At 59.5% G+C, this 14,469-nt stretch overlaps 7 non-coding genes across 7 annotated transcripts; 3 read left to right on the top strand and 4 right to left on the bottom strand.

The window, feature by feature from the left end:
- Window positions 1-4,429: 4,429 nt before the first annotated feature.
- Window positions 4,430-4,500, bottom strand: Trnag-gcc (transfer RNA glycine (anticodon GCC)). The gene has a single exon. It is a non-coding gene; the product is annotated as a tRNA-Gly (tRNA).
- Window positions 4,501-5,219: 719 nt separating this feature from the next.
- Trnal-cag (transfer RNA leucine (anticodon CAG)) lies at window positions 5,220-5,302 on the bottom strand. The gene has a single exon. It is a non-coding gene; the product is annotated as a tRNA-Leu (tRNA).
- Window positions 5,303-5,805: 503 nt separating this feature from the next.
- Window positions 5,806-5,877, top strand: Trnad-guc (transfer RNA aspartic acid (anticodon GUC)). Its single transcript has one exon. It is a non-coding gene; the product is annotated as a tRNA-Asp (tRNA).
- Window positions 5,878-6,441: 564 nt separating this feature from the next.
- Trnag-ucc (transfer RNA glycine (anticodon UCC)) lies at window positions 6,442-6,513 on the top strand. Its single transcript has one exon. It is a non-coding gene; the product is annotated as a tRNA-Gly (tRNA).
- A 440-nt stretch (window positions 6,514-6,953) lies between these two features.
- On the top strand, window positions 6,954-7,025 carry Trnae-cuc (transfer RNA glutamic acid (anticodon CUC)). The gene has a single exon. It is a non-coding gene; the product is annotated as a tRNA-Glu (tRNA).
- A 6,019-nt stretch (window positions 7,026-13,044) lies between these two features.
- On the bottom strand, window positions 13,045-13,115 carry Trnag-gcc (transfer RNA glycine (anticodon GCC)). The gene has a single exon. It is a non-coding gene; the product is annotated as a tRNA-Gly (tRNA).
- Window positions 13,116-13,873: 758 nt separating this feature from the next.
- Window positions 13,874-13,956, bottom strand: Trnal-cag (transfer RNA leucine (anticodon CAG)). Its single transcript has one exon. It is a non-coding gene; the product is annotated as a tRNA-Leu (tRNA).
- Window positions 13,957-14,469: the final 513 nt, after the last annotated feature.

Here is a 14,469-nt window from a genome sequence, read left to right as displayed (position 1 = left end):
GGGCCTTCCCACCCCGGGGCAGGCAATCCTGAGCTGTGTAGGACAGCTGGCTGAGCAAGCCGGTAGGGAGCACTCTCCCACAGACACCTGCTACAGCAGTTCCTGCCTCCGGGATCCCACCCTGGCTTCCCTCTGGGGAGGGACTTGGGAGCCCTAGGGTGAAACGAACGCTTCTCCGCCCAAGTGGCTTTGGGTCACGGTGTTTGATCGCAATAATACAAACCCTAACTCCGGAGGAACCTGGTTCCTGGAGTGGAGTCTTGCTGTGACAGACCCCATCACCTGGCCTTCCCCAGGACTGGGAAAGGCCCTTGAACTGTGGGCAGGCGGGCAAAGCAGCTGACTGCTCCAAGCTGCCTGTGCTCCTCTAGGGCAGCTTGGAAGGGAATGTCAGCTCCACTGGAGCTGAGAAGCCAGCGGTGATTAAGAAGACAGCAGCGTCCCCGCGCAGAGGTGAAACCTCCCCACCCCCCTACCCTGGGGGGGGGGCGGCTTCCTGAAGATTAGCATGCAGAGGCTGAACCCCATGCCAGCCAGCCAAATTGAAAACGAGTAGGACTCGCTTATGTGGTGATGGCATTGAAGGTGTGGAAGGATGGATCCCAGAGAGCAGCGGAGGCTGGGGGTGGGCGGTGGCTCTGGAGTGCCCAGGGAGAGGCTGAGAGGGGACATGAGCAAAGGTGCAGCCTCTGGTGAACCCCACTGCGACCGGAAGGGGTGGAACGTGGGGACCAGCCGAGGTCTGGCATTTCCACATGGCATGCTCAGAGAGCCCCCGAAGAGAGCCCAGCAGAGGCAGGCGGTCGCCGGCGAAGGCGGGGGTCTTGGATAGGCGGGTACCCCGGACAACTACCAAAGGGGAGCAGCTGCCTCAGAGTGGAGCCCATCTTGGCCTGGGAGAGCAGCTGCAGGTGCTGTGAATGGCAGAGCTGAGGGAGGGTGACTGTCCTCCCCCTCGGGACCCACAAGAGAGAGAGCCAGTGAACAGGAGAGGCCAGACGCTGGCCTTGTGACAGTGTTGGAATTCGGTGGTTTTGCTTTCCTAGGATAATGATCGTGCCCGGATTCTTTCTTCTCCGTGCACAAGTGCCTTTAACTTCAAACAAAACAAAACAAGGGGAAAAGAAATCAAAACAAAGCAATAACAACAACCAAACTCTGTGTGTTTTAAGAACACTGAACGTTGAATCTCTGACTTGAAAAAGACTGTGGCACCTATGAAGTTCTTGGTTGTGGCATATTTGCTGTAGATGTGTTCCATTCGATTATGATGTGGAATGTTTGCTTAATGATACAAAGAAGGATGGCACTCTTTGATGTTGCATTTGTCTAACTCTGTGAAGCTGTGTTATTTTGACCGCCTCAAACACCTTCTTGGTCTAAGAAAGGGCTGAGCGGCCAATATTTAGGATGGAGAGAGCTGAGCAGGGCTGCCAGGCAGGGAGAATAAATAGGAGCAGAAGTAAGGAGAGTACTGAGAAAAGGAGAAGGAGAAGAGGTCGCCAGGGGCCAGCCACATAACCATTCAGCCAGCCATTCAATCAAAGCAAAGAAAAGCATATAGGATATAGAAAGGTAAAAGTTCCCAGGGGAAAAAATTTAAATGGGATAACTGAAGCGAAGAAAAGATGCCCAGAAAAGAGTCGAGCTAATCCACGGCATTTATAAGCAACAATAAGTCTCTGTGTATTTATTTGAGTGCTGGGTGTCGGGCTCCCAAGAGTAAAATATTATGAAAACAAACAAACAAAACAAACAAACAAACAAACAAAAACAATACCAACGACAGTTCTTGATGTTTTTACATTGCGGTGTGGAGATGAAAATGAGCTCTGAGGGATGAACAAGAAAGGAAAGGTTATGGCTCAATAAGGGACCTGGCTGTGTGCCAGGTTGACAAAGGGTCAACGATGCTGGTTGGTTCTGGTGAACTTGACAACAACCTGGACTCCTCTGAGAAGAGAGAATGGGAATCGAGAAGAGTCTTCCCTGAGCCGGGCCTTCAGCCCAGTTTGTAGGTTATTGTTTGATTCACGACGGATGTGGGAGGGCACCTGAAGAGAGGAGGTGGGTGAGTGGGCAGTGCCAATCCCTGGGCAGATGGCCCTGTGTGGGATAAGAGAGCAGGCTGAGCAAGCCGGTAGGCAGCCCTCATGCAGGTCCTCTGCATCACTTCCTGCCTCTAGGTCTCTCCCCTCACCACACCACCCCCAAGACCCGACTCTGACCACCTAAGCCCCATAAACCCAGCCCTCCACAACTCCCCCACCCATCCACTTCCACCACTGTGGTGCTAAGCAGTTGAAAGAAGAAATCAAACCTTCTCACCCCAAGTTTGCTTTCAGTCACACATTTGATCACAATAGTAACAACCGCAACTAAAAACATGATCCTGGTCCCTACTCAGAACGAAAGGGGCAGGAGCCCCAGGAGATGGTTCTAGGAGCCTGCTGGCAGAGATTGGGCTGCTTGTGTTCCTGCTCAATTCCAACTCCCTCGCATTCCAACATCCCTGAGCATCACCAGCAACAGCAGCAGCAGCATCAGGAGAAAGAAGGAGGAGGAGGAGGAGGAGGAGGAGGAGGAGGAGGAGGAGGAGAGGAAGGAGGAGGACGAGGAGGAAAAGGAGGAGGAGGAAGAGGAGGAGGGGGAGGAAAAGAAGAAGTATAATGAGAAAAATAATCGTAGTATTAGTAATAGTAGTATTAGAGGGGAAAGAAGGAGAAGAAGAGAATTAGTAGAAGAGAAGAAGAAGAAGAGGAGGAGGAGAAGAAGAAGGATGAGGAGGGAGAAGAAGAAGCAGTAGTAATAGCAGCAGGAGTGGCCTTCATCATCACCAGAGTGTAAGAACTGCATATCCTAGTCCCAACATCCGGTCTCCCCTGCTCTTGATATGCGACCTAGTTTCAGCTCTGATTGCAGACCAAAGTCGAGTGAGGAGCCCCACTTGGTTCTGTTTCTGCACTCTCTTGACTAAAAAGCTGGGGGAGTCCCGACCACTCCCACTGGCCTCTGTTAAAGACAGAGAGCAGGCAGGTCAGGCACTTAAAAGCGGCAGCAGAGGCCAGCCAGTTGCCTGTGGTTAGACAGGACCTTTCTCTGGCCAGTGTGCTGTGGATGGGTCCGGGGCCAGATGGGTGAAGGCTTTCCTTGGTGGAAGCCACCGCCTTCCGGAGCAGAGAAGGGACACACGGTCCAGCGGATGGGAGGCTGGAGAAGGTTGGAAGCGCAGAGGCTCTGGACACACTGTGCTGGCTGGAGAGGATGGACTGTCAGCCTGGCCGGTCAATCGGGCGGGTTGGTGAGGATTCTCAGCACACACGCTGGCCAATAGGTCACCTGGACTAGCCCAGGTCTCAGAAAACCAGGGAGCAGTGCGGTGACCTGCCAGCAAGTGCTTTGCGATGGCACAGAAGGAAAAAAGATTGAGTGATCTGTGTTTGTGCCTCTCTGGCCTGTGCCTGGCTTCTATCTCTCTCTCTGTCTCTCTGTCTCTGTCTCTCTACTCTTCCTCTCCGTCTCCCCCTCCCGCTCCCCCTCCCCATCTCTCTCTCTCTCTGTGTCTCTCTCTCTGTCTCTGTCTCTGTCTCTCTCTCTCTCTCTCTCTCTCTCTCTCTCTCTCTTTGTATGTGTAACAGAGAGAGAGAGAGAGAGAGAGAGAGAGAGACAGACAGACAGACAGACAGACAGACAGACAGACAGAGATAGAGAAACAGAGAGTAGAGAGATCTCAGCAGGGAGAGAGTTGTGTCCTGTAGGGCCAAAGACCCTGTGGTTGACCAAGGGTGTGGGTGGGCTCTGGGCCGAGTGAGACGCGGGAGCGGTGGGGTTCTCCACCTCCACATGGAGGAAGAGGGTGCGAGGAAACACCTCCAGCCCTGCCGAGTCCCGGGAGCTGGGATGCACTCAATGCTCTAGAGGAGTTGCTGTGGGCAATGCGCTAGGGGAAATAAGGCACCCTGGTCCCTACCGGAATTGTCCCTCCTCAGCAAAGGAGGCACGAGGAGGTCCAGAATCGGGGACGCGTCTCTCCATCGTGAGAGAGGCAGGCTGTGTGGGGCCGGTACTGCGGGGTGGGAGGCTGGAGGTGTGGGGTGTGGGTGATGTCGGGGACGTGGTCCAAGAACCATGGAGGCGCTGGCTGCTGGCGCCAGTGTGCAGAGGAGAGGCTAGGTATGGCAGGTGCTTTGAAGTGCCCAGGAAGTGAGTGAGGGGTGCAGTGTCTTTGCAGTTGGGTCTGGCTGGCTGAGTTGAGGAGAAGCGACCAGGTTAGTGGGTAGGCGCTGGCTCACTGGAGCGCAGCTGGCACTGGCGCTGTCCAAGAGTTGTGTTGTGTGCACAGCGCGAGCAGCTTGGACTGGGACTAGGAAGGACTGCCAGAGTGAGGGGACACTGGACGTGTGGCTGAGGACCAAAAGGGACTGGACTCTGCATGGGCCGGGAATCGAACCCGGGCCTCCCGCGTGGCAGGCGAGAATTCTACCACTGAACCACCTATGCCATGGCCAACACTCTTCCCCGACTGCTCCCACAGCCTCTGCTCCCGACAGTCCCTCCATCAGCTGGATCCTGGGCCCTGGCTGGATGGACCGGCCAGGGGAGCGCCACGGCCACGGCCACGAGAGTTCCCGGTCCAGACTGAGGCTCTGGGGCTCAAGCGCGCCTCTCCCGGACGGACGCCTAGGACCCGCGTCACCCCTGCCCCTGCTGGCCGACGGAGCGGGCGCGTGGTTGTGCGAGCAACAAGCGTCTGCCAGGCGTTGGCAGGGAAAGGCCCCCTCCGGACACGAGAATCCCCGACGACCACAGACCACCAAGATGGGTGCGGTGGGCGTCTCCCGCGGCAGTTGGAGGGAATGGAATGGGCCCGAAAGGGCTGGCGGCGCGAGGGCTGGGCGAAGAGTTCCGGAGGTCGGGTGGGGGTGGACCAAGTCCTGTGTTGGCCAAAGAATGGCACCGGGCAGGCTGGCTCGCTGGCTGGCTGGCCGGGCTGCCGGGGCGCTCAGTAGCCGCCGCCTCACTTGCTCCTGCACGCTCCCCATGCGCTCTCCTCCAGGAGTTGGTGGCAGCTGAGAGGAGGGCGCTCCTCTTGGCACAGGTGTGGCCGCGAAGGTTACGGGTCGGAGGGGAGCGTTGTCGCTGGAGGGCTTGTGCAAGGAGGCGCGAGCTGCGATCTCTCTCTCTCTCTCTCTCTCGGTGGGGTGGACAAAAGATGAACGTGTCAGGAGTGGGATTCGAACCCACGCCTCCAGGGGAGACTGCGACCTGAACGCAGCGCCTTAGACCGCTCGGCCATCCTGACGTCCGGTCTGTGGGCGAGACCGCTCGCCGGGCTGGCAGCCGGCGCCCACGCGCGCGCAGAGCGGACCCGGAGCGACGGGGCCCCCGGGCAGGTGTCTGCGGTCTGGGTGCTGAGGCTGCGGGCCTCGCCCGGGGTCCACCGCGTGGACGTGGAGACGCTCCTAGGCGCCAAAGTCGCTGCAGGTCCCGGGGGTGCGGTGGGGGTGCGTCCGGGGCCGCGCAGGTGTCGGCGCAGCCTCTCCTGATGGCGTGGGCGAGGGCGGCAGAAAGCTGTCACCTGGGAGAGCCCGGCTCAACAGCCAGGGCGGGGGCACGGGGCGGAGTCGCGGCGATCGCCCAGGGTTGCGGGTTCGGGTCCTGGTGGGAGGGCCGTTGTGGCGGCGTCCCGGGAACTTTGGGTTTGGGTTTGGGTGCGGAGGTCGGCAGTGGTGGGCGGGAGAGCTCAGGGCCCGTCTGTCGCGACAGAGAGGGCCCGGAGTGGCGATGGGGACGTGGTCGCGGTCCTCCCCGTTAGTATAGTGGTGAGTATCCCCGCCTGTCACGCGGGAGACCGGGGTTCGATTCCCCGACGAGGAGACGTGCCATCTTTTTAGCCAGACCGTCGCCCACGACCGCGCTGGCCCTTGGTCACTTTCCAAGCGCCGGGATCGGGCGCCCGTGTCCCGGACGGCGCACCAGTCTGCGGACCCCCGGGTCCCTCCCTTGGCACCTGGCACAGGGCCCAGCCCTCCGACGTCTGGGATCGGGTCGCCCTCCCGACCAGGCGACGGGTGTCAGAGCCGCCCGGGGGCGATTCTCGTGCCCTGAGCCCACGCTGCGCCAGGCGAGTCTTGCTGGTGACCCGGCCCGAGCGCTCCCGGACGCTCGCTCTTCCCCGTGGCCCTGGCGGCGCGCCGGGTTGCTGCTGCAGTCAGGTGGTGGCGAGAGCGCCCACCAGGGCCCGGCGTGTGCGTGCGGGAGGCGCGGCTGGGACGGCGGGGAACAGCGCGCAGTGGCGGAGCCCCGGTTGGCGGTGGATCGTGCGCTGGCGTTAACTTTGACGTCGGGGCGGAGACCGAGGGGTAGGCGCCGTCGCCGTCGCCGCTGTCCACTGTCCGGTGTCAGTCCCCGGCGTCGTGCGGGTGCCGTCCCGGCGGTGCGGCGTTGGTGGTATAGTGGTGAGCATAGCTGCCTTCCAAGCAGTTGACCCGGGTTCGATTCCCGGCCAACGCAAGCTGCCGGTGTTTTGCCAAGGGCCAGGGCCGAGGCTGGCCCTGTCTGGCACCCCTCTCAGGTCGTCCGGTGACCGCGCGACCGACCGATCGCTGGACTGAGCGAAGGAAAGGAAGAGGCAGGGGGGCCGAGACGTTTTGAGGGTGTGTCTAGCGGGAGGAGAACCGCCAGGGCCAAGCGTCTAATCCGCGGGCAGGCGCCGGGCTTGGCGGAGAATATCCAGAGGGCAGCCGGGGGCGGGCAGCTGGCAGGGCAGGAGTAGGTGCAGGTGCCCGCGAGCCCCGAACGGCATCCTGGTGAGGCCGGTAATGCGGGGCCATCGGCTCTCTCTCGCCGGGCGGGCGGGCGGGCGGGCGGGCGGGCGGGCATTGTGGCCTAGAGGCTGGCTGTCAGCCTGGCTCCGGGATGCGAGTGTTGGGACCGTCGGGCGACTGCGACGCTCCCTGGTGGTCTAGTGGTTAGGATTCGGCGCTCTCACCGCCGCGGCCCGGGTTCGATTCCCGGTCAGGGAAGCCTTTCTTCTTTCTCTCTGGACCCTCGCCTCCTCCAAGCCCTCTGTCTCCTCTTGCCACCTCACGCGGGATCCTTGGCGCCGACAAATCACACGCCTCCCTTTTGTTCAGGGGCATCGCGCCTCTCTCGCCCCTGCTGCCCCCACCCAGCACAACACAGCCCGCTCCCTGTCTGCACAGCCCACCCTTTGCCTCGCTTCCCACTGCCGCCTGCCTTGCCTCACACAAGACGCCAACTCTGCGCCTGGACAGCTCAGCCTGGCTGCTTCCCGTCCCGCCCAGCTCACACACCGCCACCATCCCGCGGGCACACACAGCCACCACGCAGCCCTGGAGCACACGCTTCCGAGCCACTCATGGACCCCACAGAGTCTCCACCTCACTCCCCCGCCTGCTCTGAGGTCCAGAAGAAGCCCCAGCTGCCCCGCCTGCCCCCCCTCCTCCTCACAGGCTCCCTGTGAGCTTTACCCTGCTCTTCACAACTCAAAGTCCGCTTCCAAGAAATGGAGCCATTTTTTTTTCAGTGAGTGAGTGAGTGTGTGTGTGTGTGTGTGTGTGTGTGTGTGTGTGTGTGTGTGTGTGTGTGTAGGTGTCGGTGTGTTGTGTGTATGTTATTTTTTTATGTATATCTTGAAAGACTCCAGGGTGGTGTTGGATGGGATGGGGAGGGACGGGACCTGCGGTGTGTCGTGGGGTTGCCCTGGGGAGGTGTTACTGCGGGGCAGACGGCCGGATCAAGGCGAAAAGCATCCGGTGTGCTTACCTTACTCAGCGCCGCCGACCGCCGGGGCGGGCAGTGCGTGTCCCCAGACCCGGTTTCCTCGAAAGCCCCTTGAGCGTCGAAGGAGAGCTGAGGCCAAGTCTGGCGTTTGCAACGCCCCCGTTTCTCCGGCTCCTTGGAGACCGGGGCCCCCGCATGGGTTTGGGGAAGAGGTGCAGGCGCAGGTGTGAGTCGGAAAACTGGAGCGGAACGTCGGTCCACCTGTTGGGTCCAGCGCCGGGTGGGGCCCCTCGGTCCTGCCCGTGCCAGCAAGTCCGAGGCCCAGAGTCAGATCCCTGAGTGCTGACGGCTGGATTGAGCTCCGCCCGGATGGCAGGCATAGTGGGAGATGCCAGTAGATCCTGGGGGAGCCCAGACAGAGCCTGTTCCCCACCGGACTCCAGCCCTCCCCTGTCCCAGAAGCCCTCCCAGTCCGGGCGCCTGGAGACACCAGTGTGAAGCGGCATCTGGGAAGGGTCTGTCCGGCCGCCCCCCCCCCCCCCCCCGGCCACCCGTGTGACTCGGAGAGAAGGCCTGGGGGGACCGGCGCGGGGGAGGGAGGGCAGGCACCGGGCAATCCTTCGCTAGCTGTCCGTGGAATGCCAAATGCAGGGATGCAGAGATGACTGGCTCTGTGCTAGCTGGCTTTGGACAACGCGACACCTCTGGGAAGAGGGACTGTAGCGTGAGAAAACGTCTCTATAGCGTGTGCCTGCCCTGAGTGATGGATGTGGTACAGCCCAGAGGCATGGTAAGTAGGCACGGTGTTGGGGTGCGGGGAAGGGAGCGGGCACGGGATGAGGGAGTGGCGAGTTGTGGCCAGGGGCCTTCCCACCCCTGGGCAGGCAATCCTGAGCTGTGTAGGACAGCTGGCTGAGTAAGCCTGTAGGGAGCACTCTCCCACAGACACCTGCTACAGCGGTTCCTGCCTCCAGGATCCCTCCCTGGCTTCCCTCTGGGGAGGGACTTGGGAGCCTTAGGGTGAAACGAACGCTTCTCCGCCCAAGTGGCTGTGGGTCACGGTGTTTGATGGCAATAATACAAACCCTATCTCCGGAGGAACCTGGTTCCTGGAGTGGAGTCTTGCTGTGACAGACCCCATCACCTGGCCTTCCCCAGGATTGGGAAAGGCCCTTGAACTGTGGGCAGGCGGGCAAAGCAGCTGACTGCTCCAAGCTGGCTGTGCTCCTCTAGGGCAGCTTGGAAGGGAATGTCAGCTCCACTGGAGCTGAGAAGCCAGCGGTGATTAAGAAGACAGCAGCGACCCCGCGGAGGTGAAACCTCCCCATCCCCCCTACCCTCCCCCGGGGAGCGGGGAGTTCCTGAAGGTCAGCATGCAGAGGCTGAACCCCATGCCAGCCAACCAATTTGAAAACGAGTAGGACTCGCTTATGTGGTGATGGCATTGAAGGTGTGGAAGGATGGATCCCAGAGAGCAGCGGAGGCTTGGGGTGGGCGGTGGCTCTGGAGTGCCCAGGGAGAGCCTGAGAGGGGACATGAGCAAAGGTGCAGCCTCGGGTGAATCCCACCGTGACCGGAAGGGGTCTGTCGTGGGGAACAGCCGAGGCCTGGCATTTCCACATGGCATGCTCAGAGAGCCCCTGAAGAGAGCCCAGCAGAGGCAGGCGGTCGCCGGCGAAGGCGGGGGTCTTGGAGAGGCGGGTACCCCGGACAACTACCAAAGGGGAGCAGCGGCCTCAGAGTGGAGCCCATCTTGGCCTGGGAGAGCAGCTGCAGGTGCTGTGAATGGCAGAGCTGAGGGAGGGTGACTGTCCTCCCGCTCTGGACCCACAAGAGAGCCAGTGAACAGGAGAGGCCAGACGCTGGGCTTGTGACAGTGTTGGACTTCGGTTTTGCTTTCCTAGGATAATGATCGTGCCCGGATTCTTTCTTCTCCGTGCACAAGTGCCTTTAACTTCAAACAAAACAAAACAAGGAAAAAAAATCAAAACAAAGCAATAACAACAACCAAACTCTGTGTGTTTTAAGAACACTGAACGTTGAATCTCTGACTTGAAAAAGACTGTGGCACCTATGAAGTTCTTGGTTGTGGCATATTTGCTGTAGATGTGTTCCATTCGATCATGATGTGGAATGTTTGCTTAATGATGCAAAGAAGGATGGCACTCTTTGATGTTGCATTTGTCTAACTCTGTGAAGCTGTTTTATTTTGACCGCATCAAACACCTTCTTGATCTAAGAAAGGGCTGAGCGGCCAATATTTAGGATGGAGAGAGCTGAGCAGGGCTGCCAGGCAGGGGGAATAAATAGGAGCAGAAGTCAGGAGAGTATCGAGAAAAGGAGAGGGAAAGAGGACGCCAGAGGCCAGCCACACAACCATTCAGCCAGCCGCTCAATCAAAGCAAAGAAAAGCATACAGGATAGAGAAAGGTAAAAGTTCAGAGGGGGACAAAATTAAATGGGATAATTAAAGTGAAGAAAAGATGGAAAGAAAAGAGCCAAGTTAAGCCCAGGCATTTATAAGTAAGAATACGTCTCTGTGTATTTATTTGAGTGCTGGGTTGCAGGCTCCCAAGAGTAAAATATTATGAAAACAAACAAACAAACAAACAAAAGCAAAATCCACGACAGTTCTTGATGTTTTACATTGTGGTGTGGAGATGAAAATGAGCTCTGAGGGATGAACAAGAAAGGAAAGGTTATGGCTCAATAAGGGACCTGGTTGTGTGCCAGGTTGACCAAGGGTCAACGATGCTGGTTGGTTCTGGTGAACTTGACAATAACCTGGACTCCTCTGAGAAGAGCGAATGGGAATCGAGAAGAGTCTTCCCTGAGCCGGGGCTTCAGCCCAGTTTGTAGATTATTGTTTGATTCACGACGGATGTGGGAGGGCACGTGAAGAGAGGAGGTGGGTGAGTGGTCAGTGCCAATCCCTGGGCAGATGGCCCTGTGTGGGATAAGAGAGCAGGTTGAGCAAGCCGGTAAGCAGACCTCATGCAGGTCCTCTGCATCAATTCCTGCCTCTAGGTAGGTCTCTCCCCTCACCACACCACCCCCAAGACCCTCTGACCATTAAGCCCCATAAACCCAGCCCTCCCCACCTCCCACACCCATCCACCCTTTCACCACTGTGGTGCTAAGCAGTTGAAAGAAGAAATCAAACCTTCTCACCCCAAGGTTGCTTTCAGTCACACATTTGATCACAACAGTAACAACCTCAACTAAAAACATGATCCTGGTCCCTACTCAGAAGGAAAGGGGCAGGAGACCCAGGAGATGGTTCTAGGAGCCTGCTGGCAGAGATTGGGCTGCTTCTGTTCCTGCTCATATCCAACTCCCTCGCATTCCAACATCCCTGAGCATCACCAGCAGCAGCAGCAGCAGCAGCAGAAGAAGAAGAAGAAGAAGAAGAAGAAGAAGAAGAAGAAGAAGAAGAAGAAGAAGAAGAAGAAGAAGAAGCAGAAGACGTAGAAGAAGAAGGATTAGAAGAGGTAGTAGGAGGAGAAGGGAGAGGAGGGATTGGAAAGGGAGAAGTAAAATGAGAAACATAATCGTAGTATTTGTGGTAGCAGTAGAAGAGAAAGAAGGAGAATTAGTAGAAGAGGAAGAAGAAGAAGAGGAAGAGGAAGGAGAATAATAAGAGGAAGAAGAAGGAGAAGAAGGAGAAGAAGAAGAAGAAGAAGAAGAAGAAGAAGAAGAAGAAGAAGAAGAAGAAGAAGAAGAAGAAGAAGAAGAAGAAGAAGAGTGGCCGTCATCATTGCCAGGGTAACAACTGCATGTCCTAGTTCCAACATCCGGTCTCTCCTGCTCTTGATATGCGACCTAGTTTCAGCTCTGATTGCAGACCAATGTCCAGTGAGGAGCCCCACTTGGTTCTGTTTCTGCACTCTCTTTACTAAAAAGCTGGGGGAGTCCCGACCACTCCCACTGGCCTCTGTTGAAGACAGAGAGCAGGCAGGTCAGGGACTTAACAGGCAGCAGAGGCCAGCCAGTTGCCTGTGGTTAGACAGGACCTTTCCCTGGCCAGTGTGCTGTGGATGGGTCCGGGGACAGATGGGTGAAGGCTTTCCTTCGTGGAAGCCACCGCCTTCCAGAGCAAAGAAGAGTGTCGGAACGCAGGAAGGGACACACGGTCCAGCGGATGGGAGGCTGGAGAAGGTGTGAAGCGCAGAGGCTCTGGACACACTGAGCTCACTGGAGAGGACGGACTGTCAGTCTGGCCGGTCAATCGGGAGGGCGGGGTGGTGAGGATGCAGGGCACACACACTGGCCAATAGGTCACCTGGACTAGCCCAGGTCTCAGAAAACCAGGGAGCATTGCCGTGACCTGCAAGCAAGGGCTTTGCGATGGCACAGAAGGAACTAAGATTGAGTCATCTGGGTTTGTGCCTCTCCGGCCTGTGCCTAGACTTCTATCTGTCTCTCTGTCTCTGTCTCTGACTCTCTACACTCCCTCTCCGTCTCCCCCCTCCCCCATCTCACTCTCTCCCTCTGTGTGTTTGTGTGTGCATGTAACAGACAGACAGACAGACAGACAGACAGAGAGAGAGATTTTTAGCAGGGAGGGAGTAGTGTCCTGTAGGGCCAAAGACCCTGTGGTTGACCAAGGGTGTGGGTGGGCTGTGGGCCGAGTGAGACGCGGGGGCGGTGGGGTTCTCCACCTCCACATGGTGGAAGAGGGCGCGAGGAAACACCTCCTGCCGAGTCACGGGAGCTGGGATGCACTCAGGTGTCTGGAAGAGTTGCTGTGGGCAATGCGCTAGGGGAAATAAGGCATCCTGGTCCCTACCTGAGTTGTCCCTCCTCAGCAAAGGAGGCACAAGGAGGTCCAGAATCAGGGACGCGATTCGGACCCCCATCAAGAGAGGTCCGCCAGGTAAGTCTCCATCGTGAGAGAGGCAGGCTGTGTGGGGCCGGTAGTGTGGGGTGGGAGGCTGGAGATGTGGGGTGTGGGTGATGTCGGGGGCGTGGTCTAAGAACCACGGAGGCGCTGGCTGCTGGCACCAGTGTGCAGAGGAGATGTGCTAGGTATGTCAGGTGCTTTGAAGTGGCCAGGAAGTGAGGGAGGGATGCAGTGTCTTTGCAGTTGGGTCTGGCTGGCTGAGTTGAGGAGAAGCGACCAGGTTAGTGGGTAGGCGCTGGCTCACTGGAGCGCAGCTGGCACTGGCGCTGGCCAAGAAGAGTCCTTGTGTGGTGTGCAGAGTGCGCTCGCGCGACTGGGGACTAGGAAGGACTGGCAGGACTGGCGGCCGGCCGGGACACTGGACGTGTGGCTGAGGACCAAAAGGGACTGGACTCTGCATGGGCCGGGAATCGAACCTGGGCCTCCCGCGTGGCAGGCGAGAATTCTACCACTGAACCACCCATGCCATGGCCAACAAAATTCCCCGACTGCTCCCACAGCCTCTGCTCCCCGACAGTCCCTCCATCAGCTGGATCCTGGGCCCTGGCCCTGGGAGCGCCACGGCCACGGCCACGAGAGATCCCGGTCCAGACTGAGGCTCTGGGGCTCAAGCGCGCCTCTCCCGGACGGACGCCTAGGCCCCGCGTCACCCCTGCCCCTGCTGGCCGACGGAGCGGGCGCGTGGCTGTGCGAGCACCAAGCGTCTGCCAGGCGTTGGCAGGGAAAGGCCCCCTCCGCACACGAGAATCCCCGACGACCACAGACCACCAAGATGGGTGCGGTGGGCGTCTCCCGCGGCTGTTGGAGGGAATGGAATGGGCCCGAAAGGGCTGGCGGGCGCGAGGGCTGGGCCAAGAGTTCCGGGGGTCGGGTGGGGGTGGACCAAGTCCTGTGTTGGCCAAAGAATGGCAGCGGGCAGGCTGGCTGGCTGGCAGGCTGGCCGGGCTGCCGGGGCGCTCAGGATCGGCCGCCTCACTTGCTCCTGCACGCTCCCCATGCGCTCTCCTCCAGGAGTTGGTGGCAGCTGAGAGGAGGGCGCTTGTCTAGGCACAGGTGTGGGCGCGAAGGTTGCGGGTGCGAGGGGAGCGGCAGCGCTGGAGGGCTTGTGCAAGGAGGCGCGAACTGAGATCTCTCTCTCTCTCTCTCTCTCTCTCTCTCTCTCTCTCTCTCTCTCTCTCTCTCTCTCTCTCTCTCTCTCGGGGTGGAGTGGCCAAAAGATGAGCGTGTCAGGAGTGGGATTCGAACCCACGCCTCCAGGGGAGACTGCGACCTGAACGCAGCGCCTTAGACCGCTCGGCCATCCTGACGGCGGGTCTGTCGGTTAGACCGCTCGCGGGGCTGGCAGCCGGCGTCCACGCGCGCGCGCGCCGAGCGGACCTGGATCGACGGGGCCCCCGGGCAGGTGTCTGCGGTCCGGGTGCTGGGGCTGCGGGCCTCGCCCGGGGTCCACCGCGTGGACGTGGAGACGCTCCTAGGCGCCAAAGTCGCTGCAGGTCCCGGGGGTTCGGTTGGGGTGCGTCCGGGGCCGCAGCCCAGCCGCCGCGGGGCCGCGCAGGTGTCGGCGCAGCCTCTCCCGATGGCGTGGGCGAGGGCGGCAGAAAGCTGTCACCTGGGAGAGCCCGGCTCAACAGCCCGGGCGGGTTCCCGGGGCGGCGACGCGGCGAACGCCCAGGGTTGCGGGTTCGGGTCCCGGTGCGAGGGCCGTTGTGGCGGCGTCCCGGGGACTTTGGGTTTGGGTGCAGAGGTCGCCCGTGGTGGGAGGGAGAGCTCAGGGCCCGTCTGGAGCGACGGAGAGGGCCCGGAGTGGCGATGGGGACGTA

This window comes from Peromyscus maniculatus, chromosome 11 (genome assembly GCF_049852395.1).
Source record: "Peromyscus maniculatus bairdii isolate BWxNUB_F1_BW_parent chromosome 11, HU_Pman_BW_mat_3.1, whole genome shotgun sequence".
NCBI classification, from domain to species: Eukaryota; Metazoa; Chordata; class Mammalia; order Rodentia; family Cricetidae; genus Peromyscus; species Peromyscus maniculatus.
The sequence above is the reverse complement of the archived record's forward strand: the minus strand, read 5'-3'. Positions and strand labels throughout refer to the sequence as shown.